This window comes from Bufo bufo, chromosome 3 (genome assembly GCF_905171765.1).
Source record: "Bufo bufo chromosome 3, aBufBuf1.1, whole genome shotgun sequence".
Taxonomy (NCBI): domain Eukaryota; kingdom Metazoa; phylum Chordata; class Amphibia; order Anura; family Bufonidae; genus Bufo; species Bufo bufo.
Genome location: NC_053391.1, coordinates 129,526,870 through 129,539,810, shown reverse-complemented (window position 1 = coordinate 129,539,810; position 12,941 = coordinate 129,526,870). Strand labels below are relative to the sequence as shown.

At 47.1% G+C, this 12,941-nt stretch overlaps 1 long non-coding RNA gene across 1 annotated transcript; it reads left to right on the top strand.

The window, feature by feature from the left end:
• Positions 1 to 2,787: 2,787 nt before the first annotated feature.
• LOC120994771 lies at positions 2,788 to 10,595 on the top strand. The gene is made up of 3 exons (XR_005777467.1): positions 2,788 to 2,933; positions 6,715 to 6,717; positions 10,548 to 10,595. It is a non-coding gene; the product is annotated as an uncharacterized LOC120994771 (long non-coding RNA).
• Positions 10,596 to 12,941: the final 2,346 nt, after the last annotated feature.

Here is a 12,941-nt window from a genome sequence, read left to right as displayed (position 1 = left end):
TTTTCTGAATTATTTGATTACATTATATCCATCTGCTAAACTTTTTGATGAGCTGTTTTGAATTCTAAAAAACTGTATTTGTAGAAAACCTTCAGACTACATGGTAGCTCATTTCCATATAACTATTGGCTATGCTACTCTTTAATGCACATTTTTTTTACCGCTATCATTACTTTATGCTGACATGGTATGTAATGTTTTTGATAAACTGTATAGGCCTAGAGACCCCTGTTTTGACTATACAATTGAATTATGTTGTAGTGTTTATTTATATACATTTCTGTTGTTTTTTTGGTGTCCTCTTAACATATTTCAACATGTTTTTCTTTAGATGTCACATGTTTTTATTACTATTATTCTTATTGTTCTCTCTCTGATACCCCTGAAGAAGGAAGGCTGTGAGACCTCCGAAACGCGTTGGGCCAGCTTTTACTGTAATAAACTACATTGATCAGAAGCCTTGGTTGTCGGCTGCCATCAATTGGTATCACCTGATATGCGATCCCGGCCAGGGGGGCAGCTAGTCACAGGTGTCTTGTGTTCTGTCCCCACAAGAAGGCGAATGAAGGTGTAACTGATAATGACTTTGTGACTGTCCTACCTTTGTATCCAAGCAGTGGAGCAGACCGGACCGGCAGATGCTCAGGTTAGATGGATCCAGACGTAGACATGAGGATGCAATCAAACGTGGGTTTATTTGATCCAGAGCAGTGACATACGGTAATGCAATACAGGAATGCAGTAGCAGAGTAGATGCTGTGATGTGGATGTCTTTCCTGAGGCTAACTGCTGGTCAAAAACTGATGCCTTCACAAGCCGAGGTGTGTGTCTCCAGTCGCAAAGGAATGCAGCATTGAAAATGGCTACAGGAAGTGACAAGGACCAAGGCTGCTAAAACCACGCCCAGAGAGAAAAACTTTATTTAACAAGAACAAAGGCGTGCAGCATACGAATTCCGACCAGCAGATGGCAGCAGAGAACAATACATTGAAACAACATGGAAAAAGGAGATAATAATGCAGTGCAGGAATTCAATTTGAAAAGAACAGCACACTCCCCGTCTGAAATTCACTTCGGGAATTTCACTACGACGAATGTCCATAAAATATAAACAACCTGTAAAAGGAACATGGAGCAACACTGGAAAATGTCGCGCTCATCCACAAGAAGCCAGGAGCCCGGACCTCGCCCTGAACCTTAGGCGCGCAGCAGATTCAAATAGAAAGAAAGACGGTCCAGCTTCACTGAAAAATACTTGAGGCTTTATTTAATCCCGTGCAGATAAAAACCAACATACAGCAATGCAGAAAATCGACCGGTTTCGGATCACTATAGATGTGGATCCTTAGTCATGATGTGCCACATCATGACTAAGGATCCACATCTATAGTGATCCGAAACCGGTCGATTTTCTGCATTGCTGTATGTTGGTTTTTATCTGCACGGGATTAAATAAAGCCTCAAGTATTTTTCAGTGAAGCTGGACCGTCTTTCTTTCTATGTAAAAGGAACATGTTAGAATGCAAAACATAGTTTAGTCCTGTTTTCCAACTTGGAATGGAGAAGATCTGCGAAGTTAGATACAGTCCTGTTCACCCAGCAGGGACGTTCTCGATGGGTAATATTAAAATTAGTTAGTTAATTGGTCTTGAGAACGTTTTAAGCTCGCCTTTCCTGAAGATCTTCAACTCCACCTTCCGGACCTTGCCATCCTTGCTAGGGAAAACCTTTGAAATTAGTCCGATAGGCAAGTCAATCCTTTCGGTTTGTTGCTCTTTCATCAATACGAGGTCTCCTTCCTTCAAGTTTGGTTTGTGGTGTTGCCATTTTCTTCTTCCTTGAAGAATACTGAGGTACTCTTTTCGCCACCTGTTCCAGAAGTAATCTGCTAGGTAGTATACGTACCAGTGGTTTTGGTAGATGTTAGCATGAGTAAATTCTCCACTAGGTATTAGCGTATTCTCAGTTTTTTGGGTAAGTAGAATAGCCGGAGTCAGTATGGCTGGTGTTTCAGGATCCATAGACACTGGCACGAGGGGTCTTGAGTTTATAATGGCCGAAACTTCAGCGAGAAGGCTGACTAGAGTCTCATGTGTGAGTCTTGACTAATTTACATCCATCAGCATAGAATTTAAGATGTTACGTGAGATGCTGATCATTCTCTCCCAGGAGCCCCCCATGTGGGAACTATGAGGAGGGTTGAAAATCCAGGTGCAACCTTTTTCCGCCAACTGATCTTGAATGGACTTGGTGTCGATGTTAAGTTCTCTACAGGCTCAGATGAAGTTGCTTCCCTGGTCAGACCTCAATTGTTTTACTGGTCCTCTGATTGTGAAGAACAGTCTTAAGGCATTGATAAGGCTGGATGTGTCCATAGATTCTATCACCTCTATATGAACTGCTCGCACACTCATGCAAGTAAATAGTACAGCCCAACGCTTACTGTTTGCGTGCCCGCTTCGGGTCCTGCGTGCGTACACCATCCATGGCCCAAAGACATCTAGGCCAACATAGGTGAAAGGCGGCTCTGTACATTGTCTGTCTGCAGGCAAGTCGGCCATTTGTTGGTGTAGTTGTTTTCCTCTTGCTTTACGACAGTGCACACATTCATGCAGTACTTGGGCCACACGTTTTTTCATACCTATAATCCAAAGGCCTGCAGACCGTAATTTGCCATCAGTATTTTGCCTGCCTTGGTGTTCGGCCCTTTCGTGGTAGTGTCGGATTAGCAAGACGGTGATATGATGTTTGTTGGGAATGATGAGAGGATTTTGTTTTGCAATTCCCAGGTGGGCTTGATTCAAACGACCACCAACTCTCAGCAAGCCAAAACTGTCGATAACTGGATTTAAGTTGGCAAGAGGACTTTTTAAAGGAATCTGCTGTTTGTTGTACAAGCACTTCCATTCTATGTTGAAATTTTCCTGCTGGACGTGACGTGCAGTATCCCAGGGGGTCAGTAGAGCAGCTTTAGGTAAGCGGGGAGTCATAGTGCAGGGCAACCCACTAACCTGGGATTCACTGTCGTCTTCAATCCAGGTCAATACTGGAACAGGCAGTTAATAAATGTCGTGACGCCAGTGTCAATTAAACGGTGACACACCGTGTAGTGATAGGTGGAATAACGGAGCAGTCCAGATATTCATATAACAGGTCAACTTTACTGGATGAAGTTATAGTAGGATGAACCGCCAGTGAATACAGTTCCAGAGTTATTCCACAGTTTACCATACAGTTAACAGTAGTGGTTCAGGCTTTTACTTACAAAAAGACTAACTTCAAGACAGGCATCATAGGATCAGGGATTCCCTCTTATGCTACTTGCAGCAATACCCTCAAGGTCCAGACACCTAAATCCTGGTGATAACCCTTGAGCAAGGACTTGGTAGAGGTCTTCTTCCCTCCTGATGGCAGGCTCTATCTTTGGAGTACCTCAGGTATAATTAACCTGGAGAACTGGGTGGGAATGATCCTCCACACCAGTAGTGCAGCTTCTGCACTCCTTAATGAATCCTGAATCTCTCAGAACTGACTCTAGAAACTTCTAACTAACTTCCTAGGCTAGGCCCTAGCCTATTTATACTGAACTGGGGGCTCCCTCTGCTGGCTGGAATAAGGATTGCCTGCAACAGGCCTAACTCTCTTAAAGGGAGATACACGTTATGATATAGCAGTGTCGGGTAACCTACCCGTATGCTGCACCCCCCCAGACTTTAACGTGAGTAAGGCCTCGTACTCACACACACCTTCCTGAACCGGCATAAAATGGTACATAATTTAAGCATTACATTATAAATATGATAAATAACTATTTCACACAGAAAATATAACATTTGTAACTTAATGAACAAATGACGCAAGGGAAAGGGGCGTCTTCTTGCTTCTTAGACACGGCCGCTGACCTGGCACAGCGGACTTAAGGTGAACCAGGTTAGTCCATTTTTCTTGGTTGCAGGATAATAACAGAACTACCCAGGGGTTTCCTGCGGGTGTATAACAGGCAAGGGCTCACGTGGAGGAGTCCATTCTTGCGCACAAATGTCCAGCAAGCTATTTCCAGTAGCAACTGCTCGGGAGGAGACACCACCAGCATAGTCAAAGTCCCCTAAACGGACTGGCGGACGTCCCCTGTTCATCCGGGTGGACCTTCTCAACACAGGGGTCTCCTCTTCCCTTAGCATCGAGGTAGAAGAGAGAGGAGCAACAGGAGGGTCTCCATCAGTGAGACCCTGGTCAGGCACAACAGGAACAACAGGAACAACAGGAACAACTAGATCCCCTAGAAGGGGGACTGGATCCGGGGCATCTTGAACCGGCTCTTCTGGAGGTGAAGATACAGTAGGGGCCGGAGCGGGCACCAACAAATTCAACCATGGTGTCAGAAGCCAATGCATGGGATCAGAGTCATACCTTAGATTACTGACAGCCTGCATAGGATCCTCGGGCTGTATTGATGGCTCTGACACAGGTGATTCAGATCTAGAACTCTCAACACTGGGTTCTTGTGTCAGACAGAGCTTTAACCGGTTCCTATGCACAATTTGGGATCCCCTGCCTTCCCGGGTGATCTCATAAGTGTGGGTCCCAACATTTGGGATTGCAGTGACAACATAGGGATTTTGCTCCCATTTACTGTCCAGTTTGCTTGTACGGCGGTTATTTTTTAACCACACCACAGCCCCTATTGTCAAGGGTTCTGCATGGGCTGCTTGATCATAGTCTCTCTGCTGTCGGTCTCTAGCATAATCCATACGTTCCTGAACAATGGCTTTGGCCGTATTCAATCGCCTTTGGTGCTCAGCAACCCAGTCGGTATTAGGTAATGGGTTGATGCAATCAGGTACGTGTATGTCCAAGGAGTGATCAGCAGGCAATGTCCCTTGGCGCCCAAACAACAAATAAAAAGGGGTATACCCAGTGGAACAATGGATGGTATGGTTGTACGTGTACATGAGCTGTGGCAACAGACTGGGCCAATCTCCTCTGGTTTCAGGAGGCACGGCCCTCAGCATCTCTATCAAGGTCTGATTCATTTTTTCACACAATCCATTACCTTGAGGATGGTAGGCCGTTGTCCGGATCTTCTTACAGTTGTGTAAGCGGCACAGTTCATGGAACAGATGGGACTCAAAATCAGGTCCTTGATCGGTGAGGATCTTTTCTGGACATCCGTAGGGCAGAAGGAAGTGTTTCCAGAACAGTTCGGCTGTAGTCTTGGCCGTCTGGTCTCTCACAGGCACCGCTACAACAAACTTAGTAAAATGGTCAATAATAGTCATGGCATAAGCATACCCTGAGCGACTAGGCTCCAGTTTCACATGGTCGATGGCGACAAGTTCAAGAGGACGGGTACTTACAATGGGTCTCAGTGGTGCCCTCTGGTCGTGGTGCTCACTTCGTTTTAAGGCACAGGCTGTACACTCCCGACACCACTTCTCAATGTCTTCTCTCATGCCCACCCAATAGAACCGCTGGCGAATGTTAGCCTCAGTCTTTTGGACTCCAAAATGACCAGATTGATTGTGGTACATCTCCAACACCATACCTGCATCTCGTCGGGGTATGAGAATCTGGTGCACTCTTTCGTTGGACACTGGGTCTAGGCTTCTCCGTAGCAATAGGCCTTTTTGTATGAAGAGCTGATGGCGCTGTCTCCACAGTTTGATGAGCTCTGGATCTACACTCTTACGCCTAATCCTCTCAGGGGCTCTGCCACTAGTAATAAAGTCCATCAACTCACCCAGCACTCTACTTTCAGACTGTAGTTTCACCCACCTTTCCTCTTTGGGCTCAGGCCTACTGGAGGGTGAAGGGGCTGCGGCTCTGTCATGGGTAGCTCGAGCCTGATCCTGTTGAGCAAATTTGTTATAGAAGGCCGGCATCTCTACATCTTCCCAAGCATCTCGCCCATCATCAGGAGCTGTCTCTGTGGGAAGCCTGGATAAAGCATCAGCATTATCATTAGTACGTCCAGCACGATATTTTACAGAGAAATCATAGTTGGCGAGGCAAGAGGCCCATCTCTGCTCCAAGGCCCCCAATTTAGCTGTATTTAGATGCGCCAGAGGGTTATTGTCAGTGAATGCAATGAACGGGGTGGCGGCTAGATAATCTTTGAATTTCTCCGTCACTGCCCACACTAATGCCAGGAACTCTAGTTTGAAGGAACTATAATTCTGGTCATTTTTCTCAGCTCCTTTCAGGGAGCGGCTTGCATAAGCTATCACTCTTTCTTTTCCCTCTTGGATCTGGGCCAACACAGCTCCCAGGCCTCGTTTGCTAGCATCGGTATAAAGATGAAATGGTTTGCTGTAGTCTGGATAACCTAACACAGGAGGCTCGGTCAGTTTCTTTTTTAACAATTGGAACGCTATTTCTCTTTCCTCATTCCACTCAATGGGCACAGGAGTTCTAGGACTTTTCTTGGGTTGCCCCCTCAAGAGTTCCTGGATAGGATCAGCTATTTGAGCAAAATAGGGGAATAAAACGTCTATAGTAGCCTGCAAAACCAAGGAAACCCCTCACCTCTTTGACGGTAGTGGGGACCGGCCAATTACGGACAGCCGCTAGCTTATCAGGGTCAGGCTGCATGCCCTGTGCGCTTACCACATGCCCCAGGTATTTTACTGCAGGTTTGAGCAAGTGACACTTGGATGGCTTTACTTTCAAGCCATATTTGATAAGGATTTCAAATACTTCTGCTAAATGTTTCAGATGGTCCTCATATGTTTTTGAGTATACAATGACATCATCTAGATACAGCAGCACTGTTTCAAAGTTTTTGTGGCCCAAACACCGCTCCATTAGTCTCTGGAAAGTCCCTGGGGCATTACATAGCCCGAACGGCATACAATTGAATTCGAACAGGCCCATGGGAGAGGTGAAAGCAGTCTTTTCCCTATCTGCAGGGGCCATGGGTACTTGCCAGTAGCCACTGGTCAAGTCCAATGTGGAGAAATAAGCGGAGGAGCCCAAAGCAGTTGGGTATGCATCCTTGGGGGGGCAGTGGGTATGCATCCTTGTGGGTTATTTGGTTAATTTTTCTATAATCCACACAGAAACGGATACCACCATCCTTTTTCTTTACAAGGACCAGGGGTGCAGCCCACGGGCTACGGCTGTCCCGGATTACATTAGAGTCTTTCATCTCCTGGATCATTTCTTTTACAGTCTGATATGAAGTAGGCGGTAAGGGTCTGTATCTCTCCTTGATAGGAGGATGAGAGCCAGTAGGTATGGTGTGTTGTATGGCACTAACCTCTCCATAATCAGTAGCATGCTTACTGAAGGCCTGGTGGTGCTCTTTGACAAGCTGTAGGATCCCTTCTTGTTGATGTTGGGGGGTAGTCTCGTCCCCTACATGGAGCTCTTCCCACCAGGGCACTTGTGGCTGGGTCACCGACGGACGTCCACTGCCTGCAGCTGGCGGCTTTTCTGTCACTGGAAGACGAATGATGTCTTGGAAGGACACCTGAGAAAGCTGGGCAACACGGCAATGCTTAGTAAGCGCAACAGGATGATCACTCAGGTTAATCAGACGGACAGGTACTTTACCTTGGGAGACGTTCACCAGGCACTTGGCAGCTCTCACATAAGGGTAGTTTTCCATCTGGATTGGTTCCACCAGGGCTGGATAATCTTGGCCTTGGACTCCCAGGATAGCATGACACCATAAAAGAGTTTGAGAATTAGGAGGCAAAGTCACAGGCTTAATATCACGGATCCTGGCAGTACAAATTTCTCCTTTTCCATTAGCAAACCTCTGCTGAGCACTTAACACAGTAATAGTCTTCTGAATCACCCTCTTGGATGCAGAGGAAGCAGTGGGCAAAGTCTGGTGTAATACGGCAAGTATTTCAGAATAGCAGTTTTTGAAGACATTGGTGCCTAGAATGACAGGAGGTCCTCCTCTGTCGCCGGCCTGTACTACTATCACTCCCTGTTGAGGCAAGGTTACTTCTCCCACCTGCAGGGTGGGTTCCCAGTATCCATGAATCTTTACCGGTTTGCCATTGCTGGCGATAATCTCTACCCAGGATTCAGGCGGCTGGGTTAATTGGTTGGTGTCCCAGAACTTTTCAAATGCGGGCAGCTGAATGGTAGTGACCTGGGACCCAGTATCTAATAGGGCTTCAAAGGGGACCCCGTTGATCTCTATATTGATTTTAGGATGGGATCCTACATACCGGGGCATCCAACTTGGATCCTTTGGACCTAATGTTCTACCTCCCGAGGGGTGGTCCTCAGCCTCGAGGGTAGCCCGTTTAACTGCCAGCACGTGGATTCTGTGTGTCCCACCTTTTTACAGTATTTACACACGGGCCGTTTGCGGTCCTTGGGACGGTCTCTATTACGCCTCCCAGGATCCCTGGGGTGAGTCTCTTGGTATGGAGGTGAGAACGGTTTAGGAGGTGACAGGAACTCTTCCTCTGACATTATGGGTTTTTCCCATTCCTCTATCTTTCTGCACACTCTCTCTAGACTTTTAGTGAGATGGTTTACCCGTTCCGTCAGTACGGCAATGGCATCAGTAGCTGAAGCTTGAACAGCTTGGCCGGCCTCAGCTTGTGCAGGGATAAGGGGTTTTGGCCTGCAGGCTGGTGACTCCGGTGGGATGTTCACCTCTGTAGGTACTGTTGACCCCAGAATTTTTATAGCCAGTTCTTTAAAATCCAGAAAGGTACTGCTAGGGTGTTGGGCTGACAGCATTTTTAATTGGGTCCTCATTTGCTCACTGGACACCCCTGTGATAAATTGTTCCCTCAGGGTCTGGTCTTGATTATCAGCCTCCTTGGGATCTATCTGTATTACAGCCCCCAAAGCCTCCTGAAGGGATAGGGCATAGTCACGGAGGGACTCACCGGACTTCTGCTTCTTGCCAAAGAAGTGCATTTTTATCTCGGAGGCAGTCCTTGTTTCAAAAGTGGCCCTGAGGCGGGTGAATATTTGCTCTAGAGTACTCCGCTCAGCAGCAGGCCAGGATAATACCTCTCTGCGGGCAGCTCCCTCCAGTTGCGCTAGCAGGATTTCCATCTGCTGTTCGGCATTTATGGGGTACAGTTTGAATAATGCCAGCAACTTTTCTTTAAAGTCTCTTAAGGTATGGGTCTCTCCTTTATAGCGGGGAAACCATGGGGCCCCAAAATAGTAAGGCATGGTAAAGGGCATCATGCTGGGGGCTATAGGATGATTAGGAGCCGCAAGCTCTCCCGGGGCCGGCTGCTCGGGAACTCCCGGTTCTGACATGTTAGTTTATTAAGATGTGGCCGCTGGCGACTAAAGGGGCCGGAACAATCCCCTTCCCTCCGGTTACAAGTCCTTACCGGTATCGCCGGGCTTGCGCAGGCCAAGTCTCGAGAGACTCCGGACGTCCTGAGTCCGCGGTGACGTTGCTGACGTAGAAGAAGCAGGGCCGCGGCGGTGCGATGATGAAGAGGGGCGGGATTCTCTGTGTCTTTGAAGGGATCCGCCCACGAAGGTCCTCAGCAGCGCGGGAAACTTTACTCCAGACGGCCGTCGGCCATCTTGGTCACCATTCCCTGACAGCAAGCAGGGGTGTTGACAAGTGAATAAATTGTAATCCACAAACACGATTTTCTTTTTCTGGGGGTAGCGCAACACAGCACAGCGCCTCCGATTCCTCCCAGGCACAATTGTAATCCACCGACTTGGAAATAAAGGTACAGTCCTTGCAATACTGTGATGGAGTAGTTAAATCACACAGTTCACACTTCTCTGCACTCCAGAAGCATGCGTATCCTGTTCGTGACGCCAAAAAGAACGATGCAGTATCCCAGGGGGTCAGTAGAGCAGCTTTAGGTAAGCGGGGAGTCGTAGTGCAGGGCAACCCACTAACCTGGGATTCACTGTCGTCTTCAATCCGGGTCAATACTGGAACAGGCAGTTAATAAATGTCGTGACGCCAGTGTCAATTAAACGGTGACACACCGTGTAGTGATAGGTGGAATAACGGAGCAGTCCAGATATTCATATAACAGGTCAACTTTACTGGATGAATTTATAGTAGGATGAACCGCCAGTGAATACAGTTCCAGAGTTATTCCACAGTTTACTATACAGTTAACAGTAGTGGTTCAGGCTTTTACTTACAAAAAGACTAACTTCAAGACAGGCCTCCTAGGATCAGGGATTCCCTCTTATGCTACTTGCAGCAATACCCTCAAGGTCCAGACACCTAAATCCTGGTGATAACCCTTGAGCAAGGACTTGGTAGAGGTCTTCTTCCCTCCTGATGGCAGGCTCTATCTTTGGAGTACCTCAGGTATAATTAACCTGGAGAACTGGGTGGGAATGATCCTCCACACCAGTAGTGCAGCTTCTGCACTCCTTAATGAATCCTGAATCTCTCAGAACTGACTCTAGAAACTTCTAACTAACTTCCTAGGCTAGGCCCTAGCCTATTTATACTGAACTGGGGGCTCCCTCTGCTGGCTGGAATAAGGATTGCCTGCAACAGGCCTAACTCTCTTAAAGGGAGATACACGTTATGATATAGCAGTGTCGGGTAACCTACCCGTATGCTGCAGACGTATTATGAGGTACTCACTATGAGAGATGTTCTCAGCAGAGAAGGGTTTATGATAGGCATGCCAACCATGACAGTCTTTATCTTGGTGAGTATTATGAAAACATCTTGCAATGTGCACTAACCTTGCAATAGTTCTGACGAGTCTCATCCAGCTGGAGAAACGTTCAAAGCGCTGACAACCGAAGCTGGCGGTTTGCTTTGTTCCAGTGACTAATGCACTAACTTCCGCGCGGATTTCTGGATCATTATCCGGATCCTGGATGCTGAAAACTTCCTGTACACATTCGTCCACCTCGCCAAGCAGAAACTCTGGACCTGTAAGCCAAGTAGAGTTAGTAAAGGAACCTATAGACATGGGCCTAGTGGCGTGATCTGCTGGATTAAGTTCGGATGGTACATAGTGCCATTGTTCAGGTTTGGAGGACCTCCTGATTCTCTCTATGCGGTTACTAACGTACACATAAAATCGCTTGGTCCGATTGTGGATGTAACCTAAAACGACCTTACTGTCGGTGTAATACTGGACTTCAGCTATGTCGACACCCAGTTCTTGTTGTATGAAATCCGCAATCTCCACTGCCAACACAGTCCCACAAAGTTCCAGTCTGGGAATAGTATGATCGGGCTTGGGGGCTAACTTAGCCTTACCAAAGACGAATCCAACGTGGTTTTGGTTGTTGGGTTCTGTCACCTTCAGATAGGCAACTGCTGCGATGGCCTCCGTGGAGGCGTCCGAGAACACGTGGAGTTCTTTCTTTATGCTAGAGGAAAGTGAGGTTTTAATATAGCATCTCGGGATGTGGATCTCATCCAAGGCACACAAGGATCGCTTCCAGGCTTCCCATTTTTGCTCTTTCTCTGAGGGAAGTGGGGTATCCCAATCCTTGACTGTTTCAGAAAACTGTCTTAGTAGAGATTTACCTTGTATGGTGATGGGCGCTACAAATCCCAGCAGATCAAATAGGCTGTTTACTACTGATAGGACGCCTTGTTTTGTGAATGGCTTGTCTGCACAACTTATCTGAAAACCGAAGGAGTCAGCTGAGAGATCCCATCTGAGGCCCAAGCTCCTCTGCACAGGTGGACTGTCCAGTCCCAAGTTAATGTCCTTGAATCCTGGTGCATGATCGCCTGATTCGAAGGCACTCATAACGGCCAGGCTGTTTGAAGCAATTTTGTGTAGTCTAAGTTTAGCTTGGTACAACATACCTTGAGTCCTTTTGAGCAGATCGATAGCCGCTTCTTCAGTCGGTAGTGATTTGAGTCCATCGTCTACGTAGAAGTCCTTTTCTACAAAGTCTCTGGCGTCTTTACCGTACTTGGATTCTCCCTCTAATGCAGTGCGCCGAAGGCCGTAAGTTGCCACGGCAGGTGAAAGGCTGTTTCCAAATACGTGTACCCTCATTCGATATTCTGCCATCTCTGCGTTGGTGTCATTATTCATGTACCACAGAAACCTGAGGAAATTCTGGTGGTCCTCTCTGACTAGGAATCAGTGGAACATCTGTTCAATGTCAGCGGTGATGGCAACGAGCTCTTTTCTGAACCTCATCAGCACTCCATATAGGTTATTCGTAAGATTAGGACCTGTGAGAAGGACATCATTAAGAGATACACCTCGATGTTTGGCGCTTGAGTCGAAAACAATCCTAATTTGATTAGGTTTCCGTGGGTGATACACTCCAAATGAAGGCAAGTACCAGCACTCGTCGTTCTTCCCTAAGGATGGAGCTGGTTCTGCATGGTTGTTGTGGAATATTTTGGCGATAAAGGCAACGATGTGTTCTCTCATCTCAGGCTTACTGTTCATGGTACGCTGAAGAGAGTTATATCTAGACAGAGCTTGTTCCCTATTGTTCGGGAGTCTCACCCTGGTAGCTCGGAAGGGTAATGGAGAAACCCAGTGATTGGTTTCGTCTTTAAGGAACTCATTGCCCATTATCTTGATAAATTCTCTGTCCTCTACTGACAAAGCTAATTTATCATCGTCCTTGCTTGTGTGAAAGACTAATCTTCCCAAGTTGTCGGCAAAGAAGGGAGGAATGTCGTCAGGTGGTTGAATGAGGTCTGGAGGCTTCTCTTTCACCTCATAGTGATGAGGGCAAGGCTTAATGCAAGTTGTGCGTCCATCTCCACGCACGTACGTTTTGAATGAGCGGATTTTTGGTTGATGCAAGCATACATTTCCTATGACCACCCATCCCAAGTCCAGTCTCTGGGCGTATGGTGCATAGTCGGGACCATTACACTGTTGACGCACCTTGTGTACCCTTAGATTGTCTCTGCCTAGCAGGAGTAGAATCTCAGCGTTGTTGTCCATAGGTGGGATAACGTTGGCTAGGTGCCTTAGGTGTGGATGGTGAAATGCAGCTTCAGGGGTAGGAATTTTATC